The 22,361-nt window shown below is 40.2% G+C and overlaps 2 protein-coding genes across 28 annotated transcripts in view; one reads left to right on the top strand and one right to left on the bottom strand.

Moving 5' to 3' along the window:
• Positions 1 to 2,195, bottom strand: part of MIPOL1 (mirror-image polydactyly 1) — a 302,394-nt gene extending 300,199 nt beyond the window's left edge. For 7 of the 27 annotated variants that reach the window (XM_070274363.1, XM_070274341.1, XM_070274307.1 and 4 more), the window contains exon 1: positions 1,711 to 2,149. The gene's annotated coding sequence lies outside the window, so the exon portion shown is untranslated. Of the gene's footprint in view, positions 1 to 1,710 lie in introns of all 27 variants that reach the window. The other 20 variants (XM_070274255.1, XM_070274237.1, XM_070274263.1 and 17 more) reach the window with 11 other exon arrangements.
• A 16,780-nt stretch (positions 2,196 to 18,975) lies between these two features.
• SLC25A21 (solute carrier family 25 member 21) overlaps positions 18,976 to 22,361 on the top strand; it is a 438,774-nt gene continuing 435,388 nt past the window's right edge. Inside the window, exon 1 of the mRNA XM_014734192.3 lies at positions 18,976 to 19,486. The gene's annotated coding sequence lies outside the window, so the exon portion shown is untranslated. The remainder of the gene's footprint in view (positions 19,487 to 22,361) is intronic.

Genomic DNA, 22,361 nt, shown 5'->3' with positions numbered 1-22,361 from the left:
CAATGCCTGGACACTGAGGGAGGACTGCACAACAGAGACTGTACACGGCCTGCAAAGCCTAAAACGCAGACACTCTCGCCTTCACACAGCACTGTCAACCGAAAACCTACAACGCAAGGAATGCCTATGTTTACTATCTGGCCCTTTACAGAAAATATGGTGACCCCTGCTATAGAGTCCACCCAAATGGCTAATAAACAGATGAAGAGGTGTTAAATATCCTTAGTTATTCAGGAAATTAGGGGAAAAACTCAATGTGCTATCACCATATACCCACCAGAATGGCTAAAATGAAAAAGACAAGGGTAAGTGTTGCAAGTCTTTGGAGGAGCCAGAATTCTAAAACACTGCTAACAAGAGTGTTAAGTGACACAACTAATTTGAAAAACGTTTTGGTACTGTATACCAGAAATACCAATCTGCGTATCCTATAATATAGCCATTTCACTAGCAGATATACATCCAACAGAAATGTGCACACATCTTCACCAAAATACTTACAAAAATGTTCACAGAAGCCCTATTGGTAATAGCCCAAACTAGATCATTACTATGCAGCGTGAGTACAAACTACTGCTACATAAGTCGTATAAACTTCACAAACACAGTATTAAGCAAACATGAGACACACAGAACTATATACTGTCTGATTCCATTTATATAAAATCAATAATAGGTAAATTCAGATCATGTTAGAAATCGAGAAGTGGTTACCTCTGGAAAGGGAGCACAAAATGGGACTTCTGGGATGCAAATAATGCTCTTTCTTGATCTAGGGACCGGATACATGGGTATGCACATTTTGTGAAAATTCACTGAGCTGTACACTTATGATTGACAGGCTTTTCTGTATGTCTACTTTAAAAACTAACATACTAAAAGGATTCCTATAAACACTGCCTTTGAAGGAAAATTGTGTATATCTCCCATTCACTTTTTTAATTTGCCATCATTACCTCTTACCAATGAGCTATCTTAATTCCTATTACCTTATATAGAAAAGTCACCTTTGTTTTAATTTATATTCTTGGTATACACTTGCATAGGATACCCAAATGATCATATAACTATTTTAGGTTAGTTCCACACTCGATCCCAAGGAGAAACTCCGAAAAGCCACTAACTTGTGAGAGTATGTTAAAGTTACCTGGGGAAGAAAAAAAACCCTCCTAGAACTGGAGTTTTGTTTAGGCTTAGCTTTGACTACTACCACTGTGATTTAATCTGCATAAAACGTTCAAAGGAGCTTTTCAAAAAGCCTGTTCTTGTGGAAAGTTGTCTCTTTCCACCATCCTAATAACGCTGCTATCTTGTGTTTATCCAGTTCCTTCCATCCGTGGAGCTTAAAGTACTTCATAAGTACTGTCGGGGGGGGTGGCAACTTCTAGTTAGAAAATCTGCGGCCCAAGACATAGTGAACCAAAAGAATTCTAAGCGTGTTTTTCTACAGCATGGCTCAGCGTGCCGCCGAAACTTACACGTGTGAGAACTGAAATACAAGACGCTAAGTGACCCTCAAGGGCAGGGAGTCAATCACAGGTTGAGCCAGGACCTGAATCCTCTAACTCACCGAGACTTAAGGGAAAAACAAACAAACAAAAACCCACACCCTTGAATAAATGTCCAGCTGCTGAACTCTTGCAGTAGGAAACAGGGGAAGATGCCCAAATCATGGCCAGAAAGAGGACCTGACAACCCCACGACGCTGACCTTCGACCGCGCCCCATCACTCCCGGCCGCGCGGGGCCAGTATTCCCGGGGCGCAGAGTCCGCGCGGCCCTGCTCCAGCTCCTTCTCCTCCTCCCTCTCCTGGGAGGCTGCGGCCGGAAACTCCGGGCCGGGGTAAGCCCACCGCCGCTTTTCCGCGGGCGCCCGAGCCTCCCACCCACCCGTTTACCTGCGATGCGCCGGCCCCGCCCCGGGACCCGACTCTGCGCGCTCGCCCCGAGTTTCTCAGGCCCCACGCGCAGCCACCGCGTCAGCCAATCGCCGCTCGCTCGGGGCCTCCGGGGCCCGGGCTCACCCCGCCAGGTGCGCGCGTCCGCAAACGAGCAGGCGTGCGCGGCGGGGCGGGAGCCAGCCGCACGCGGCGCACGGGGCCCACGGGGAGCGGAGGCGGGGCGGGCGCGGCACGGGGCAGGCGGCGCGCACGGGGCATGCGCCTGCCGCGCCGCTCGGGCCGCGGGGCGGGGTCTGGGGCGAGCGAGCGAGTTGGAAGTCGTCGCAGGAGTTTGGAGAAGAAGGAAGGCGGTCCTTGACTAACGGGGCGGCTCTGGCAGGGCGGAGCGCTCAGCCGAGAGGAAGGGCGCGTGCTCCGAGAGCAAAATACGGTCTGGACGAGACCCAGTCTGCTTAGAGGAGGGAAAACGCGCGGTTAGGAACGCGTCTTGTGGCTCAGGGTTAGCGTCGTCGAGTCCCCGCGGAGCTGGCGGAATGGTGGTTTCCTGTGTTGTGTGGTTTGGGGTGAGAGGCAGAGCGGGGATGCGACCCGGGGGAGAGGACAGCGGGGCGTGTTGCGAAGTGATGGTTGCACGGGAAGGGCTGACGTTGCGCTCCAGCTGGATGAACAGAAAGCAATGCCTAGCTTCTGGCCCAAGAGCGAGAGTTTCAGACTGAAACTTGGAGGCGGTGACCTTTTTGACTTAAGTACTAGGAAGAGATCGGGATCTTTACTATATGGATTCTTTAAGACACAATGTTGAACGTTCCAGAATTAAACAAAAAAAAAAATTAAGTCCTCAATTCGTGGCCTCCGTGTTGAAACAAGAAAGGACTGGCATAGTTAACTGTGATGTCCTTGTTCCACAGATCAGTATTGCTTTTATAAATGTCACGTTAACTCCTTCAGACACCGAATATTTATTGAGCACATGCTATGTGCCAGGTACTGTTCTGGGTGTTGGATAATAAGCAATAATAACGGTTTTTTTGCACGTTCCCAGAGATTAGGCATAATATGAACTGTTGACAGTTCCCCAAGTTGATGGTTAAAGTTAATGAACTTACATTTAGTAAGTGAAAAAAAGGAGAGTGAAAAAAAAAAAGACGTGAAAAAATTGGATGTTAGTTGGAACAAAATAGATTATAATAGTCACAAAATTAGTTATTATACTGTAAACGGGCAGCGCTCTGAAGAGGTTTGTTACAGATTCAGCTTTGAAGTGCATTTTTTCTTCAGTCAAGATCTGAAGCAGATATTTATGGACAGGAGGTACCATAAAAATATATGAGACAAAAAGAAGAGTGGAATAGTTTTGTCAGAGTAGGGGAAGGGCAATCCAATCAGGAAGAATGATTTTGGAAAGGTTTAGAGCCAACTCAAATTCTGTGTAAAAGAAAGGAGGGAAAATTGCTTTTCTTATCGAAGAATAGCAGGACATAAGGGGGGATGGTGACCACTACATTGAGATAATTCAAACCAAATAATAAATTCATAGGTTAAATTTGGAGAAAGTCATTATACTATTTTCCTGTGGATAGACATACATTAACTCTAGTTGTTTAAAGCTCATTATCTGGGTGCTGAGAGTCTCCAGGGTAAAGAGAAAACCTGTGTTTTCTTTCCTTTCAGTAACCTGTTTTTTTTCTTCCACCTTTTTTACTCAACAAGCTCAAACATTAGGCTTTTTCTCCCTGGTCCTTCTTCCACCTTTCCTGAAGTATTTCTTTAATGCCCTTTACCAGAAATTTTCAGACCACAACAGCTGATTTTTTTCCAGCCCCCATCCACCACCACCATCGCTCACATACACATTTCTTCCTTCTCTGTCCTGCTAACAGTTGCTAGTCTACAAGAAGTGAAAGAGACGGGTTAGAGCTTTCTTTCCTCTTAAGCGAATTATCAAAAATGTTGTCTATGCCCTCATCCCTCATATAAGTTGGGCTTTGACAGAAATACGGATAAAGAATGAGAGGGAAAAGAAAATGAACCCCTTTTCATTACAGGGAGCAAAAGAATGTAAGATGGTGAATACTCTCATGTCTACATATAGTGTTAGCCTCGCACAGTGTGCCTGCCGCTCCAATTAGTTCTAGAAATAAAGTAATGAAGAAAAGTTATGCATATAAGTAGCTGAGAATGCCATGTGTATTAGTTGGGGTTCTCCAGAGAAACAGAAACAACGAGATCTATATATAAACAGAGATTTTTATTCTAAGGGGTGTCTTGTTTTAATTTGCAATTCCCTGGTGATATATGATGTTGAGCATCTTTTCATATGCTTATTTGTCTCTGTATATCTTCATTGATATGACGTCTGTTCAGATCTTTGCCTATTTTTTACTTTTGGTCCATAATTGGGTTGTTTGTGTTCTTATTATTGAGTTTTAAGATTTCTTGGTATTTTGGGGATACATATCCTTTATTGGATATGTGTTTTGCAGTTATTGTCTCCAAGTCTGTGGCTAGTCTTTTCATTTTCTTAATAGTGTCTTTAAAAGAGCAGAAATTTTTAGTATTAATCAAGTCGAACTTCGCAATTGTTTCCTTCATGGATAGTACTTTTGATGCATCTAAAAAGTCATCACCAAATCTAGAGTCACCTAGATTTTCCCCTATGTTATTTTATAGCAGATTAATCTTGCTGCATTTTACGGTTAGGTCTGTGATCCATTTTGAGTTAATTTTTGTGTAAGGTATACAGTAAGTGCCTAGATTTATTTTTTGCACGTGGATGTCCAGTTATTATAGCACCATCTGATGAAAAGACTGTCCTTTCTCCATTGAATTGCCTTTGCTCCTTTGTCAAAGATCACTTGACTATATTTGTGTGGGGTCTGTATCTGGGCTTTTATTCTGTTTAGCTCTCCTTTCACCAGTACCACACTGTCTTGATTATTATAGCTTTATAATAAGTCTTAAAGTTGGGTAGTGTCAGTCCTCTGACTTTGTTCTTCTCCTTCAACATTGTGTTGGCTATTTGGTCTTTTGCCTCTCCGTATAAACTTTAGAATCAGTATATCAATATCATCAAAATAAAACCTTGCTTTGATTTTGATTGGGAGTGCATTGAATCTATAGATCAAGTTGGGAAGAATTGATATCTTGACAATATTGAGGCTTCTTTTCCATATACATGCAATATCTCTCCATTTATTTACATCTTCTTTGATATTTTTCATCAGAGTTTTGTAGTTTTCCTCATATAGCTCTTGTCCATATTTAGTTAGAGTTATACCTAAGTATTTTGGGGGCACGGGTCTAATGTAAATGGTATTGTATTTTTAATTTCAGATTCCAGTGGTTCATTGCTGGTATATAGGGAAGCAGTTGACTTTGTACATTAACCTTGTCTCCTGCAACTTTGCTATAATCACTTATTAATTCCAGGAGGAGGTTTTCTTGTTGATTTTTTTTTTTTGGATTTTCTTTATAAACAATCGTGATCTGTGGACAAATACATTTTATTTCTTCCTTCTCAATCTGTATACTTTCATGATTCATTTTCAGTTATCATATATGTAATTTTCTTAAAAATCAAGCTCATTTCTCTCCTGATCTCAGTGTCCATTCCTCTGTCCTCCACTATTCTCTTTCTTATGCATCTAATAGCAGAACTTCAAAATACGTAAAGCAAAATGTGTTACAATTGCAGAGATAAATCCACAATTAATATAAAAGTATAGTCAGAGATTTCAAACTCAACTCAATGATTGATGGAACAAGCAAACAGAAAATTAGTAGGGATATATAAGAGTTGAACAACAGTATCGACTGAATTACCTAATTGACATTTATAGAACACTCCACCTATCAAGAACAGAATACAAATTCTTTTCATATCTGCATGGAGTACTTACCAAGGCAGACCATAATCTACACAATAAAACAAATATAAATTCATTTAACAGGATTCCAATCCAGAGTGACATCAGCAAGATGGCAGAATAGGCAGCCCTGTACCCTCCTTCTCCCATGGAGACACAAATTTAACAACAATATATGGACCAATTGTTTTTGTGAGAAATCCGGAAACCAGTTAAATAGTTCTTGTACTACTTACTTGCACTTGTACCCAAGCCGAGTGTGAAACCAGCTGCCTCAAAGCCCAGTAGGAAAATTCAAGGCACTCGCTTGCAAGTGACCCACTCCCCAGCATGATGTGATTAGGAGGAAACCCTCAAATCCCAACTTCTCCCTGGGAAGAGAAAGAAGTGGAATATGTGTCCAATGTTCTGACTTTTCAGGGGTTTTCCTGAGGGACTGGTTTCTGTCTTCCCTGAATCTAAGCACTGATGGGAACAGGTGGCCCCTTTGCTGCTGAGAACAAAGGCGATCAATGTGCACCAGAGTCCACACTACCCACAGACAACAAGGTGGGGGTCCAGTACCACTGCAGGATGTCCTGTGGGACCATGACAGGACACTACTTACTACAGGACCACAGCAGCCGCAGCGTTGCCTACAGATGCCAGGGGGAGATCCTGGGTAGAAACTGGCAAGCCTGTTCACTTGTTAGATTACAGGCACAAGCCCAAAGAGGTCACATCTCTAGATAAGGCTTAAGAGGTGTTCAGAATCTTTAGCTGGACTCATTGGAGAAAGTCCTCACTATACAAAACCAGACCACAAAAAGTGGGAGAGGTAGCTGATTTTTCAAATGCTGAAGTCCCAACAGAAGATAAGACATACAAAGAAAGAGGGAAACCTGGCCCATTGAAGAGAACATATTAAGTCCCCTGATACCTACCCTAAAGAAATGGAGATATATGAATTACCAAAGAATTCAAAATAACCATCATATGGATGCTCAATGAATTAAAAGAGAACACAGATAAACAACTAACAAAATCAGGGAAACAATGCGTTAACAAATGGCAACATTAGCAAAGAGATAAAAACTATGAAGAAGACCCAAACAGAAATCCTGAAACTGAAGAATACAATAACTGAATTGAAAAATTCACTAGAGGAACTAAACATCAGACTTGACCAGAGAGAAGAAAGAATCAGTAAACTTGAAGACCGGACTTTCAAAATTACTGAGGCAGAGGAGCAAAAAGAAAAAAGAATGAAAAGAAAAAATGAAGAGGCTAAGGGACATCACATGGAACAACATACAGGTTATGAGAGTCCAAGAAGGAGAAGAAAAAGAGAGAGGGGCAGAGAGCCTATTTCAAGAAATAATGACTGCACACTCACCAAATCCAAGAAGAGAAGTGGACATACAAATTCAAGAGGCTCAAAGAACTCACCTAGAATAAATGTAGAGCCCTACACCAAGATGCATCATAATCAAACTATCAAAGTCAGAAAGAGAGAATCTTGAAAGCAGCAAGACAAAAGCAACTTGTCATGTACAAAGGAGCTCCTATTAGATTATCACCAGATTTCTCAACTGAAACCTTGCAGGCTACAAGGGAGTGGAATGATATTCAAAGTAGTGAAAGAAAAAACTGCTGATTAAGAGCACTATATTCTGTAAAACTGTCCTTCAGTAAGAAAGGAGAAATTAAGACTTTCCCAGGTAAATAAAAAGCTGAAGTATTTCATCACCACTAGACTTGTCCTACAAGAAATGCTAGCAGGAACTCATCAAGTTGAAGAGAAAGTATGATAAACAGGAACATAAAACCCTATGAAAATATAAAGTTCCCTGGTAAAAGTAAATATGTAGACAAATACAGAATCCTGTACTATTGTAATGTAGGTGCGTAAATTAGTTTCAAATGTGGTATAGAATTTAAAAAAACACAAGCATAAACATTAATTACAAATCTATGTTAATGGATATGCAGTACAAGAAGTAATTTGTGTCATCAGTAGCATAAAGGGTGGACAGAGATGTAAAGGAATAGAGTTTTCATATGTGATTGAACTTAAGTTGTTAACAGGTTAAAATAGATTATTATAGCTTTAAGATACTTTATGTAATTGCAATAGTAACCACAAAGAAAATATATAGAGAATACACAATAGGAAATGAGAAGGGAATCAAAACATGTCACTATAAAAATCAGTGAAACACAAAAAATGACAACAACAAAGGAAAGGATGGGGAAAAAAGCTACAAGATATATAGGAAGCAATTAACAAAATGGCAATAGTAAGTCCTTCCCTACCAGTAATTACTTTAAGTGTGAATGCATTAAATTCCCCAATTGGAATACATGGATTGGCTGAATGGATGAGAAAACAAGGTCCAGCTATATGCTGCCTACAAAAGACTCACTTTAGATTTAAGGAAACACATAGGTTAAAAGTGAAAGGATGGGAAAAGATATTCTATGCAAACAGGAACCTAAAGAGAGCGGATAGCCATACTTACATCAAATAAAAGAGACTTTAAGACAAACTCTGTCACAAGAGACAAAGAAGGACTTTATATAATGATAAAAGGCTCAATTTACCAGCAAGATATAACAATTATAAATATGATGAACCTAGCATTAAAACTACCAAAGATATATGAAGCAAACATTGACAGAACTAAGGAAGAAATAGATTGTGATACAATAATAGGAGACTTTAATATCCAACTTTCAATTATGGATAGAACAAGAGAGGATCAATAAAGAAACAAAAGAACAACACTATAGATCAATTTGACCTAACAGACATAAAAAGAACGCTAAACCCAATAGTAGCAGAATACACATTCTTCTCAAGCATACATGGAACATTCTCCAAGATATGTTGGGCCTCAAAACAAGGGTGAACAAATTTAAAAAGATTGAAATAAAGTATCTTCTCTGACCACAATGAAATGAAACTAGAAATCAATAGCAGAAGGAAAATAGGAAAATCCACAAATATATGGAAATTAAACAACTCGTTCTTAAACAACCAATAGATCAAAGAACAAATCACAAGTGAATTTAGAACATATCTGGAGACAAATGAAAATAAAAACACAACATATCATAAATATGTGATGCAGCAAAAGGAATACTAAGGGGGGAATTTATGGCAGTAAAACTTATGTTAAAAGGAAGAAAGACTTCAAGTCAATAACCTAACTTTGCATCTCAGGGAACTAGGAAAAGAACAAATTAAACCCACAGTTAGAAGAAGGGAGGAAATAATAAAGATTAGAGCAGAGATAAAAGACATAGAGAAGAGGAAAACAACGGGAAAAAAATCAGTGAAATCAAAAATTGTTTTTTTAAAAGATCAACAAAATTGACAGAGCCTTAGCTAGACTAAGAAAAAAAAGAAGACTCAAATAATTAAAATTGGAAATAAAAGAGGATACATTACCACTGATGTCACAGAATTAAAAAGGATCATAAGAGACTATTATGAGCAATTATGTGCCAACAAATTGGATAACCTGGAAGAAACTGATAAATTCCTAGAAACATACAACCTACCAAGATTGAATCATGAAGAAATAAAAAATCTCTATAGGACAGACCTATAACTAGAAAGGCGATTGAAGCCATAATCAAAAACCTCCCAACAGGGGCTGGCCCCATGGCCTAGTGGTTAAGTTTGGCATGCTCTGCTTTGGTGGCCTGGGTTTGCTTTCTGAGCATAGATCTATACTACGCCTTGGTGGCCATGCTGTGGCAGTTACCCACATACAAAATAGAGGAAGATTGGCACAGATGATAGCTTAGTGTGAATCTTCCTCAAGCAAAAAGAAGAAGATTAGCAACAGATGTTAGCTCAGGGCAAATCTTCCTCAGTAAAAAAATAAACAAACAAACAAAAACTTCCCAACAAAGAGAAGTCCAGGTCCAGATGGCTTCATTGGAAGATTCAACTAGATATTTAAATAACATCAATCCTCCTCAAACTCTTCCAAAGAATTGAAGAGGAAAGACCATTTTCAAACTTATTCAATGAGGCCAGCATACTCTGATCCCAAAACCAGACAAAGACACAAAATGAATGCTACAGACTAATATCCCTGATGAATATTGATGAAAAAAATCCTCAACAGAATACTAGCAAATTGAATTCAACAACATATTAAAATGATTATAAACCATGACCAAGTGGAGTTTTTACCTGGAATGGAAGGATTGTTCAACATATGAAAATCAACTGATATAACACACCACATTAACAAACCAATGGACAAAAACCACATGATCATCTCCACTGATAGAGAGAAAGCATTTGACAAAAACACTCTTTCATGATTGGAAAAAAACAAAAACAAAAACAAAACAAAACCCAACACTCAACAAACTAAGAATAGACGTAAACTATCTTAACATAATAAAACCTCATATGAAAAGCCCACAGTAAACATGATACTCAGTTACAAAAGACTGAAAGCTTTTCTTCTAAGATCAGGAACAAGGCAAGGATGCCCTCTCTCATTTCTGTTTGACATAGTACTGGGAATCCTAGCCAGACCAATCAGACATGAAAAACTAATAAAGGTATCCAAATTGCAAACAAAGTAGAATTATCCCTGTTCACTGATGGCATTATCTTATATGTAGAAAATTCTAAAGATCCCACAATAAAACTATTACAACTAATAAACAACTAAAGCAAAGTTTCAGGAAACAAAGTCAACACAGAAATCAACTGTGTTTGTATACAGTAACAATGACCAAGCCAAAAAGGAAATTAAGAAAACCATCCCATTTATTATAGCATCAAAAAGGATAAAATATTTAGCAACAAACTTAGGAGGTAAAAGACCTGTACACTGAAAACTATAAAACGTCGATAAAAGAAATCAAAGAAGATACAAATAAATGGAAGGACATCTCATGTTTGTGAATTGGAAGACAGTATTGTTACAATGTCCATACTACCCAAAGTAATCTACAGACTCAATGCAACTCCTTTCAAAATCCCAATGGCATTTCTTTCAGAAATAGAAAAAAAAGTACTAAAATTCATATGGAACCACAGAAGACCCCAAATAGCCAAAGCAATCTTGAGAAAGAAGAATAGAGTGGAGGCCTCACAGTTCCTGATTTCAAAACATACTACAAGACAACAGTAATCAAGTAGCATTTTCTGTGTCTCTTCACATAGTCTTCCCACTGTGAATGTCTGTCTCTGTGTCCAAATTTTCCCTTTTTTATAAGGATACAATCATGTTGGATTAGGGTCACCCTAATGACCTCATTTTAATTTGATTACTTTGTAAAAGACCCTATTTCAAAATAAGGTCATATTCTGAGATACTGGGGGCTAGGACTCAAACATGTCTTTTTTGGGGGGACACAGCTCAATCCATAACAATACCTTGAGAAAGATGAAAATGAAAGCACAACATACCAAAAGTTATGAGATGCGTCAAGATCAGTGCTAAGAGGGAAATTCGTAGCTGTAGATGACTTTATTAAAAAAGAAATCTCAAATCAGCAACTTAACTTTACATCTTAAGGAACCTGAAAAAGGAGAGCAATCTAAACCAAAAACCAGCAGAAGAAGGAAATAATAAATATTACAGCAGAGATCAATGAAGTGAACAATAGGAAAAAAAATACTATCAACTAAATCAAAAGCTGGTTTTTTTGAATATATTAAAAAATTCCTGGGGCTGGCCCTGACTTGTAGTGGTTAAGTTCATGTGCCCCCCTTCGGTAGCCCAGGGTTTGTCAGTTCAGATCCTGGGTGTGGACCTACACATCGCTCATCGAGCCATGCTGTGGCCTCATCCCACATAGAAGAACTAGAAGGACTTAAACTAGGATATACAACCATGAACTGGGACTTTGGGGAGGAAAAAAAGAGGAAGATTGGCAACAGTTGTTAGCTCAGGGCCAATCTTCCTCACCAAAAAGCATACCTTAAAAAAATTTCCCAAAACTTTAGCGAGATTGACTAAGAAAAAAGAGATGTAAATAAAATCTGAAATGAAAGTGGGGACATTACTACCAACCTTACAGGAATTAAGAGAATTTTAAGAGAATCTTATGAACAGGCATGTGTGAACAAATTAAATAATTTAGATGAAATGGACAAATTCCTAGAAACACACACATTACCAAAAATTACTCTAGAAGAAATAGAAAATCTCAACAGATCAATAACTAGTAAAGAGATTGACTTGTTATTAAAAACATCCCAATAAAACCAATTCCAGGACCAAATGACTTCACTGGTGAATTATAACATTTAAAGAAGAATTAACAATAATTCTACTCAAACTTTTTCAAAAAATAGAAAGGGAGGAAATACTTCCTAATACATTCTATGAGACTAGCATTACCCTGATACTAAAGCCAGACAAAGATATCACAAGAAAACTACAGACCAATATCCCTTATGATGCAAAAATCCTCAACAGTATACTAGCAAACGAAATTCAAAAGCACATTAAAAGCATTAAATATCACGAACAAGTGGGATTTATCCCAAGAATACAAGGATGATTCAAAGTAAGAGACTCAATCCAAGTAATACATCATTTATATAACAAAGGAAAAATACCTACATGGTCATCTCAGATGTGGAAAAAGCCTTTGACAAAATTCAACCTCCTTTCATGATTAAAACACTCAGCAAAATAGGAGTAGAAGGGAACTTCCTTAATATGATAAAAAGCATTTGTGAAAAATCCACAGGTAACATCACAGTCAACAATGAGAGACTGAAAGCTTTCCCCCTAAGGTCAGGAGCAAGACAAGGATGCCTGATTTCATCACTGCTGCTCAGCATTGTACTGGAAGTTCTAGAGAGAGCAATTATGCAAAAAGAAATAAAAGACCCCACATTGGAAGGGAAGAAGTAAAACTATCCCTATTTGCAATGACATGATTCTATATGGAGAAAACCCCAAAGAATCTACCAAAAAATTAATACATGAATTCAGCAGGGTTGCAGTTGACAATATTAATATACAAAAATCAATTGTGTTTCTATACACCAGCAATGAATAATCTGAAAAGGAAATTAAGAAAGCAATTCATTTACTAAAACATCCAAAAGAATAAAATATGTAGAAATAAGTTTAACCAAGGAGGTGAAAGATTTATACATTAAAAACTATAAAACAATGCTAAAAGAAATTAAAGACGTAAGTAAATGGAAAGGTGTCCCCTATTCATGGATTAGAAGACTTAATATTGTTAACATGGCACTACTCTCCAAAGTGACCTACAGATTAAGTGCAATCCCTATAAAAATTCCAATGGCCCTTCTTGCATAAATCAACAAGCTGATCCTCAAGTTCATATGGAATTACAAGGGGCCCCAAATAGCCAAGACAATTTTGTAAAAGAAAAACAAAGTTGGAGGATTCATGTGTTCTGATTTCAAAACTTACTACGAAGCTACATTAATCAAAGTAGTGAGGTACAGGCATAAGTGTAGACATAAAGACAATGGAAAAAATAGAGAACACAGAAAGAAACCCAGAGATCCACGGCCAATTGATTTTCGACAAGGGTGCCAAGACCATTCAATGGGGAAAGAATAGTCTCTTCAACAAATGGTGCTGGGACATCTGGATAACCATATGCAAAAGAATGAATTTGTATGCCTACTTCACTCTGTGTAAAAAAATTAACTCAAAATTGATCAATGACCTAAATAAAGAGCTAAAACTATAAAACTATTACAAGAAAATATAGGAGTAAATCTTCATTACATTGGATTTGGCAGTGGATTCTTAGTTTGACACCAAAAGTATGAGCAACAAAAGAACAAATAGATGAATCAGACTTCATCAAAATAAAAAATTTTTGTGCGTCAAAGGATATTATCAAGAAAGTAAAGACATCTCACAGAATGGGAGAAACATTTGCAAATCATATAACTGATAAGAGTTGAATATGCAGAATATAGAAAGGAATCTTACAACTCAATAACAAAAAGTCAAACAGCCCAATTAAAAGATGAGCAAAGGACTTGAATAGATATTTTTCCAAAGAATATATACAAATGGCCAACAAGCACATGAAAAGATGTCCAACTTCATTGGTCATTGAGGAAATGCAAATCAAAGCCACAATGTGATACCACTTCACATCCTCACACCGACTAGGATGGCTTTAATAAAAAAAAATGGAAAATAACACATTTTGGGAGGAATGTGGAGGAGTAGGAAGGCTTGCACATTGCTGTGGAAATGTAAAATGGTACAGCCACTGTGGAAAACAGTTGATAGTTCCTCAAAAAGTTAAACTTAGAATTACTACATGACTTGGTAATTCCACTCCTATGTCTATACCCAAGAGAAATGAAAATATATGTTCACATGGAAACTAGTACATAAATGTTTATAGCAGCATGATTCGTAATAGCCTAAAGGTGGAAACAATCCAAATGTCTATCAGCAAGTGAATGAATAAACAAATTGTGGAACATACAATGGAATATTATTCAGCCATAAAAAGGAATGAAGTACTGATACATCCTACAACTGAAATTAAAGTGAGACCATAAAAACAACATAGCTGGTGATTCAGAAAGAGTCTCCTAAATTATACTTAATTGGGTTCAAATAATACCTCAGTCAAATACTCAATGTGACTTCAGGCAAGTTACTTAACCTCTGTGCCAGTTACCCCATTTGTAAGATGAGGACAAGAATCTCTCTGTAATAGGGATATTGTGAATGAGATAATGGGTTACAAAATGCTTAGCCCGGAGCCTGGCATGAGGTAAGCATTAAATGAATGTTGTAATTATTATAATTTGCTAGGAAGGCTTAATATGGCCTGAAGGTTGCAGATTGCTCTTCACTTTTCTAGAAGCTTCCTGATTTCCCCCTCCCCTATTCTCTTTTAATGCGTTCTTTCCAATCCACTGTGAACCAAGGTGCTAGTTATCCACCCTACCAACCTTTTTAGAAATGGGTCTAAAATTAGTTCAAAGTGAAGGCCTGGGAAGCTCCTAGGAGGAAAGTGTGTGGATTTCTGCATCTTGACTGCTCAGAGGCCTTAATTCCTCGATTCCCAGGTATGTCCCAAATAACAGAACTCTGTCACATAAATGTCTCTAAGTGTTGTTCCTATGATATCACAATAAAATATTGAAAAAGTTTTCTGAGTACAGATCTTCCTCATCTTACAATGGGTTACGTGCTGATAAACCCATCATAAGTTGAAAATATCGCTAAGTCGAAAATGCATTTAATACACCTAGCCTACTGAACATCATAGCTTGGCCTAGCCTACCTTAAATGTGCTCAGGACACTTTCCTTAGCCTACAATTGCACAAAATCATCTAATACAAAGCTTATTTTATAGTAAAGTGCTGAATAGCTCAAGTAATTTATTGAAGACTATACTGAGAGTGAAAAAAAGAATGGTTGGATGGGTACAGAACGGTTGTAAGGGTATGGGTTGTTTGCTCTGTTGACCCCAGGGCTGACTGGCAGCTGCAGCTCACTTCTGCTGCCCCGCATCACAAGAGAGCATCGTACCACATATCACTAGCTTGGGAAAACGTAAAAATTCAAAATCCAAAGTGCGGTTTCTACTCAATACATATCCCTTTCACACCATTGTAAAATCAGAAACTCATAAGTCAAACGGTTGTAAGTTGAGACCATCTGTAATTATTTTGCTCACGCTGCCCAGTAAAGTCCCTAGGAATTTAGAAATGCTCTATTAGGTGATAGTATAATCTAATGTACCAGAACCAGGATCTGTCCTAAATAATAACATAATGCCTTGGTATTTCTAAGCCACAGAGATATTAGAGCAGTAATACACAGGCCCATAGCTTTTAAAGCACATAAGAGTCCGACACTTGAAAAAGCATTTGTTTAATATGTCTAATACGTCTGCATAAGAATATTATAAGTAATAGGCCTTTTGAATAGTCCAAGAGTTATGATCTCTTCTCTTGGTCAAGATCATAATCTGGTGTCCCTCGACCACTCTTCTCAGCTTCCCACCCTATTCCATGGATGGGCTCCAAATGCTGCATTGGTACGTCTGTGTGTGTGTAGAGAGTGTGTTTTGACATCTAAAGAAAAGAACCTCTGGGCCTACGATGGTTACGTATCTTTCAGTGAATGGTATTTTAAAATGTGGTTCCCGTCATAGTACAGTGGGTACCATGGGATTATACTGCATTTTCTAGTTAGACACAGATGAGGATAAACTGTAGACTTGAGGAAAACAAAATCTTTCAAAATGAGCACATGCTGTCATTTTAAAGCATAGCTCTTCATTCCTAAACTTTTCCCCAAACCATGGCAGACACTGCTAGTTGTTTCCCAATATGTTTTCCCCTTCTTCCATAGAGATTTTTTTTTTTTTTTTTTTTTGGCTGGGCACATTGCCACCCAGCAAAATACTACCTTTCCCAAAGTCCCTTCTACCTAGGTACAGCCCTTGTGGTCAAATTCTGACCAATGAGATTTGTGTCATTTCCAGGGCTTTCTTTACCCTTCTTACCTTTCTCCCTCTCTGCTGGCTAGAGCCTTATTCATGGCTCACAACTGGATTATTACATGGCAGGGGGGAGAAATATATTTCTATCTTATTTAAGCCACTATTATTTTGGTCTTGAACAGTAGCTGATCCAATGGCCCAATAGAAAAACTTTACTCCAAAAATACATTGAAGAAATTGTGAGATATTTAAGTTCAGTGAACATTTTAAGGTTCCTGAAGGTTTAGTTTCCAGCCACTCTGCAAAGTGATTGATAAATCAATAATTTACTTACGTAGTTCTGAACCAAAATCAGTTAAATAAGTCAATAATTTAAAAATATAAGCTTGATGCTTTAGCAATTTTGCTGTAATATCAGGACATTACAGTATTATATAAAATAATAATAGAAAGAGTAATGTGATGGACTAAGTCTAGGGAATCTGAAATAGTAGGTAATGTGAATTTTACCATTTTTTCCCCCAGTGTTAAACCTCTGAGCATGCCAATACTGGTCACAGCAAATTGGCTGCAGATAAGAGAGATATTCCATAATCAGAGCTCATGGGATAGTGGGTTTTTGACTCTGGGTTGACACTGGCTGACTCTCAAGCTCCAGAATGTTTTTATACCTAGGTCCTATCTCCTCAACTATTCTACAGGCGTAGGACTGGATTAAATGTGATATCAGAACTTGCTTTTTTTACTCGAAGAAATCTGTTCTAGTCCAGAGAAGTTAAAAAGTGTTAGCAATTTTCTAACAGTATTTGGAAGGATGTCTGGGAGAGTCTTCTGACTGAATCTATAGGGGTCTTGAGAGACTGAGGTCTTAGTGAGACCACAAACCTGCACCCACCTCCTCAGGATAAGACAGTTAGAGATTAATGGACCCATGGAAATGATGATGTCAAAAGGCTGTCTTTGAATCTTGACCTGGGAGTCTTGCTGTATTTCCTGCAATAATCTAGGGAAGGCAAAATTTTACTTACATTGCAAGATGGTAGACTCTCCTCATTAGATGATACACTCCTCTAGGGATTTTAACTATCACATTGACAAGGTCTAAGAAAGCGTGACACTTAGCAAGCTCTCGATGAATGTAGAATTTGGTTCAGTGTGTGCCTTGGGCTTTAATAGTTGTGACAATTTTTTTAACTTAAAAAATTCTCTACTTAAATATGAATAAATGAAATTAATTTTAGGGGGCGTTTAATTATTTTAGCTTTCTGTGTGACAGAATGTAGTTGGGCCTGTGGTTAATATTTAAATCCACATTCCGATTGCTATTAGAAGGTAGAATCCTGGAATCAAATCCCAGCCATACTGTTAACTAGTGGTATGATCTTAGGAAACTCAGTTTCCTCACTGGAAAATTAAGAAAGTGTTTTCTATGAGCTCTGAAATTTTGATTTTAGGGCTTAGTATATAATAGGTTCTGAATATTTGTTAAATGAATAGGGGATTCTGTATTGCACTCAAGACTTCATATTTAATTAGTAAAAGACTGAAACTTTGCTCAAAAGCTCTGGGCTCCAGGAGGGACCTAGGAAGAGAAAAGAGTTGGAGTTGGGTTGGCTGACGGCCAACTTTACTGAGAAACTTTATTTTTGCATCTCTGATCCCATAAGCAGGAAGTATCCCCAATTCCTTAAACACTTTAAATAATTTTGCCAAATATCACTATTAATAGCTTTTAATACCTCAGCCTAAGAAATAAAGACAAAGTATGAAACCAATTATTGTATTTAGTACATTTAATTGGAAAGCATATATATTAAGTTGAACCATATTACACTGCTTACATTGAACGGTTTTTGGCCTTCAAAAATGGCAGTTTTAGGGCCGCCTGGTAGAGAGTGGTTAAGTTGTTAAGTTCCCCAGCTCCACTTGGGGGTGGAGAGGGGAGCGCCAGGATTTCGCTGGTTCGGATCCTGGGCGTGGACATGGCACCGCTCATCAGGCCACGCTGAGGCGGCGTCCCACATGCCACAACTAGAAGGACCCACAACTAAAATATACAACTATGTATTGGGGGGATTTGGGGAGAAAAAGCAGGAAAAAAAAAGATTGGCAACAGTTAGCTCAGGCACCAATCTTTAAAAAAAACAGTTTTATATGGTTCAAACTGAATATATTTAGTGTGAAACACCGTGTTTAGGAACTAATATGACAATAGGGGTTCTAAGCCTCTCATTCTCCCTTTTACTTCTGTCATCTCCTGCCTGTTAGGGGTGTACCAGGTATTTTTTTTTTTTTTTAATTTCACAATCTTGTCTCTCTCCTACATATCATTTGAAACTTGTGGTTTAAAGATATTTCCGTTTTGCCGACTATCCTAAAGGGCTAGTATGCATAATGAAAGGTTTTATAGAGAGAATATACTGGTCGTTCCGTAATGTTCCTTGATTATTTGGATCAGTGGTTCCCAAACTTTAACGTTCACAACCATCACTCAGAACTTACTAAGCGCAGGTGTCTGGGCCCTATCCGGAGACCCCGATTCAGGAGGGGACTGGGGCGCTTTCTTACAAACTCCCGCAGACACTGACGCTGCTGGGTTCCAAGATCAGACTTTGGGTACTACTGACCTGGCCTAGCGAAGAGCCTTATTTGTAATAAGGCCTCTTCCCTTTTTTGGGGTCTTTCGGCAAATAAAACTTGCAGTTGATGAGGTAGGAGATGGATTCCCTTCCTTGGGAGAGGACCGCATTAGCTCAGTTGGAAGGTAACCGTCAGTCGGCTTCGCTGTGCCTTCGTGGCACCGGCCCACGTTTTCAGGCCGACTAGCTCCGCGGAATGTGTCCGCCTGACCCTTTGGAACGGCCCCGGGCCCGGGCCTGCGGGAAGGGCAAGGGTCGCGCGGCCCGCCGGTCTCAGCCGGCACTCAGTCCCGCGTTATCGCGCCGCGCGGCCGCCGGGCGAGTGGCAGGAGGCTCCCGATAGGGGAGCGCCGGGCGCCAATCTAGGAGACCAAACCCGCCCGGCCGCCACCCCTCGGCGAGCCGGTCCTCCGCTGGGGGCCCTCCTGGAGCCCCGGGAGCCGCCGCCCCCCGCGCCCTCGCCCGCGGCCCGCCCGGCCCTCTCGCTCGGGAGGGGCTCTGCAGGCCGCCCTCCAGGCCCGGCGCTCGGCCGCCTCGCTCCGCCCGCTCCGCGCCCGCCGGCGGCCGAAGATGTCAGCCAAGCCTGCCGTCGGCTTCGCGAGCGAGGCGTCTCGGCAGATCGTGGCCGGCGGCTCCGCTGGTAAGGCCGCCCCGCCGGGGCCGGGGGCTCCCCCGTCGCGGTCCCCAGCGCGTCCCTAGGGCGGGGCTCCCAGCCCAGCTCCCGTCTCCCTCCCATTCCTCCCGCGCCCGGCCGACAGCCCGGCCCGCCGAGCGCGAGCCCCGGGGTGTCCCAGCGGAAGCGCCGCGCGGGCGCCCGGGTCCGGCCTCCTCGGCTCCTAGGCTGGAAGGCAGGCAGGCAGGCAGGCAGTCCACGGCCGGCGACTTGGAGCCCTTCGTGCCTGACCCGCTATCTTCCTGGACAACGGTGCGGCTCCTGTGAGCCTTAGCTTTGCTATCACTTGTAGCCTCTTCCTCCCCGAGCCCCTCCGAGCTCCCGGAACTCCCGCCTCCCCCGGCCTCCGCGGGCTCCCGGTGCGGGCCGGGCGCGCCTGGGGCCGCGGGCGCCCTACCGAGGCGCGGGGAGAGCGAGCGCAGGTGTAACACGGATGCACACCCGCGGTAGAATGGGCTCACAGTGATTTACGGAGAGTTACGCCGTGGGAAAAAACTTTAGGAAAAAATCTCAAAACTCGTCTTGGAAATAATTACTGTTAAATGTGGCTGGAGAGGTACTAACCCAAGAGATGATGTTATGTGCACGTATTTTAAAACATAAATTACAAGTTGGTTTAAAATTTACCTTTACATACTGTGATGCATTTTTATTGTAAATGGGTGAAATAATTACAGTCGTCCCTCGGTATCTGCGGGGAATGGGTTCCAGGACCCCCGCGGATACCAAAATCCGCGGATACTCGAGTCCCTTGTAGAAAAAGGTGTAATGTAACTTGTGCACAATCCTCCCATATACTTTGGTTCATCTCTAGATTACATATAATACCTAATATAGTGTAAATGCTATGGAAATAGTTGTTATACTGCATTGTTTAGGAAATAATGGCAAGAAAGTCTGTACATGTGCAGTACAGACACAACTATCTGAGGCCTTTACATAGGGTGTTGGTTGAATCCACCGATACCTAGGTCTGACTGTACTATAATTTACTCATAATAAAACATTTTTATAAATGGAGATTTTCTCTTAATAAATATAGTATGGTAACTCTACTAAATCATGTTCAGACAATGACTAGATGTCCAATGTTTAGCTTTGAGTAGTAAAATTTATTTTCACATTTAGACTTTTTATAAGGGACTACTATAAATTATGACTAGTTATCATTATGTCATGAACTACTTACATCTCAGGGGTACCACAAGCAGCCAGATATATCACTTACAATTTGTTAACTTTCTTCAGATGATATGTCATTACTATGGCAATCGAGGCATTCATTTCTTAGGTGCATGATTATGATGTCAGTGGCCCCACTGTCTACTTCTGTAGTTGTTTACCAATAATGATGATGAATTCACACCAATTCACTATTTTGGTCAAATTCTGCAATGTCCAACACTCTGCCAGCTGTCCCTGACTCACTTGATTCAGAGTCCACTACTGTGGTCAGAGAAAACTCGCTGGCCTAATAGGGAAGTGAGGCTAGTTGATGAACAGCCCCGCCTATGACTAATGACTCATAAGCATCTGTATGTTGGCTTAGATGGTCATTCTCTGCGTTAGAACCAAACGCAAGGGATGTTAAAAGATAAATTAAACAGCATAGTTGAGTTATATGTTCAGTACTATGGAATTATTGATAAATGATGAGTAATTTATACTGTCATCATCACAAAAGTTCTGTTTTCTTCCACTTGGCCAATAACATTTTCATAAAACTTTATACTTATCAAACTTTAATAAGGGAAAGCTAATCATATTACATATAGTAGGTCAAGGGCCAAAAAGAAATCAATATACACGAGAGGCAGAATTTTAATAAATACAGAAAATGCATTTGAATCTCTAGCTTTGGAGTTCTGATTGCTGATACTGCTGTCATCAAATGTAACAGCTCTGTTTGTGTGTATTATATGACCTTTTGATGGTAAAGGTTAAAAATACATGCTGACTTTTCTAGGGGGAAAAAAAGAACCTGGGGAGGTTTGTTGGGGAAATTCTAGGATATCTCCTGGAATTCAAGGTCTAGGATGCATTCCTGGAACTGGAATCAAGAGCTGGTGTGCTGTGGAGAACCCAGGAAGTGAACTCTTGCCGTCTCTTACTTGTCTCTTTGTCAAACGGTTAAGCATTCCCCTGGCAGCAGGATGGTGGCTAATAATAGGATCACAACTAATGCTCCTACAGCTGTTAGGATGGCTTGCCATACTTCCACGGTTTTGCCCGGTAAGGAGTAAACGTGCCCAAGTGGATTCAGACAGTCAGTTGGTTACGCAAGACAGCAAAGACAAGTCATTATGGTTTCACTTCACTGTATCCCTGGTTCCACAGACAATACCAAACTCCAGAGGCCAGATGATAGATGGTATGAGTAGTGGGTCACTCTGCTGTGGAGGAGCCACCTCCAAACCACAGCCAAGCAGGCAGTTTTACAGACTTACGCTGAAGTTTGCAGGTTTACCCTAAGTGGGAGTGAGGTGGAAAGTTCTGTGCTCAACTGAAAGTGGGAGATAGCTGAGAAATGGCCTTGTGGCAGTCTTCCACAAGATAAAGGGAGAAACTGCCTCTCCGCAGCTCCTCACCAGGCTGCTTATCTTTCCTTAGGCTAGGAGAAATCACAGGGCGTTTTGCCAAAACTCAGGTCAGACTGTGGTCAAGCCTGCCTCCATGCCCACGTGGAGATGTGCAGGGTTGTCAGGGTCTACACTTGCAAGTTTTAGAAGCACTGTGTTAGAAGACCTTGGAGAAAAGAGATTTCTGAGTGGGAGCCAGATTGCAGAGGGTTGCAAGTTAGATCTTGCTTGATTTTCACGGCTGAGGAGAGAGAGAGAAGAAT

This window comes from Equus caballus, chromosome 1 (assembly GCF_041296265.1).
Source record: "Equus caballus isolate H_3958 breed thoroughbred chromosome 1, TB-T2T, whole genome shotgun sequence".
NCBI classification, from domain to species: domain Eukaryota; kingdom Metazoa; phylum Chordata; class Mammalia; order Perissodactyla; family Equidae; genus Equus; species Equus caballus.
This window is presented reverse-complemented; position numbering and strand designations above follow the sequence as displayed.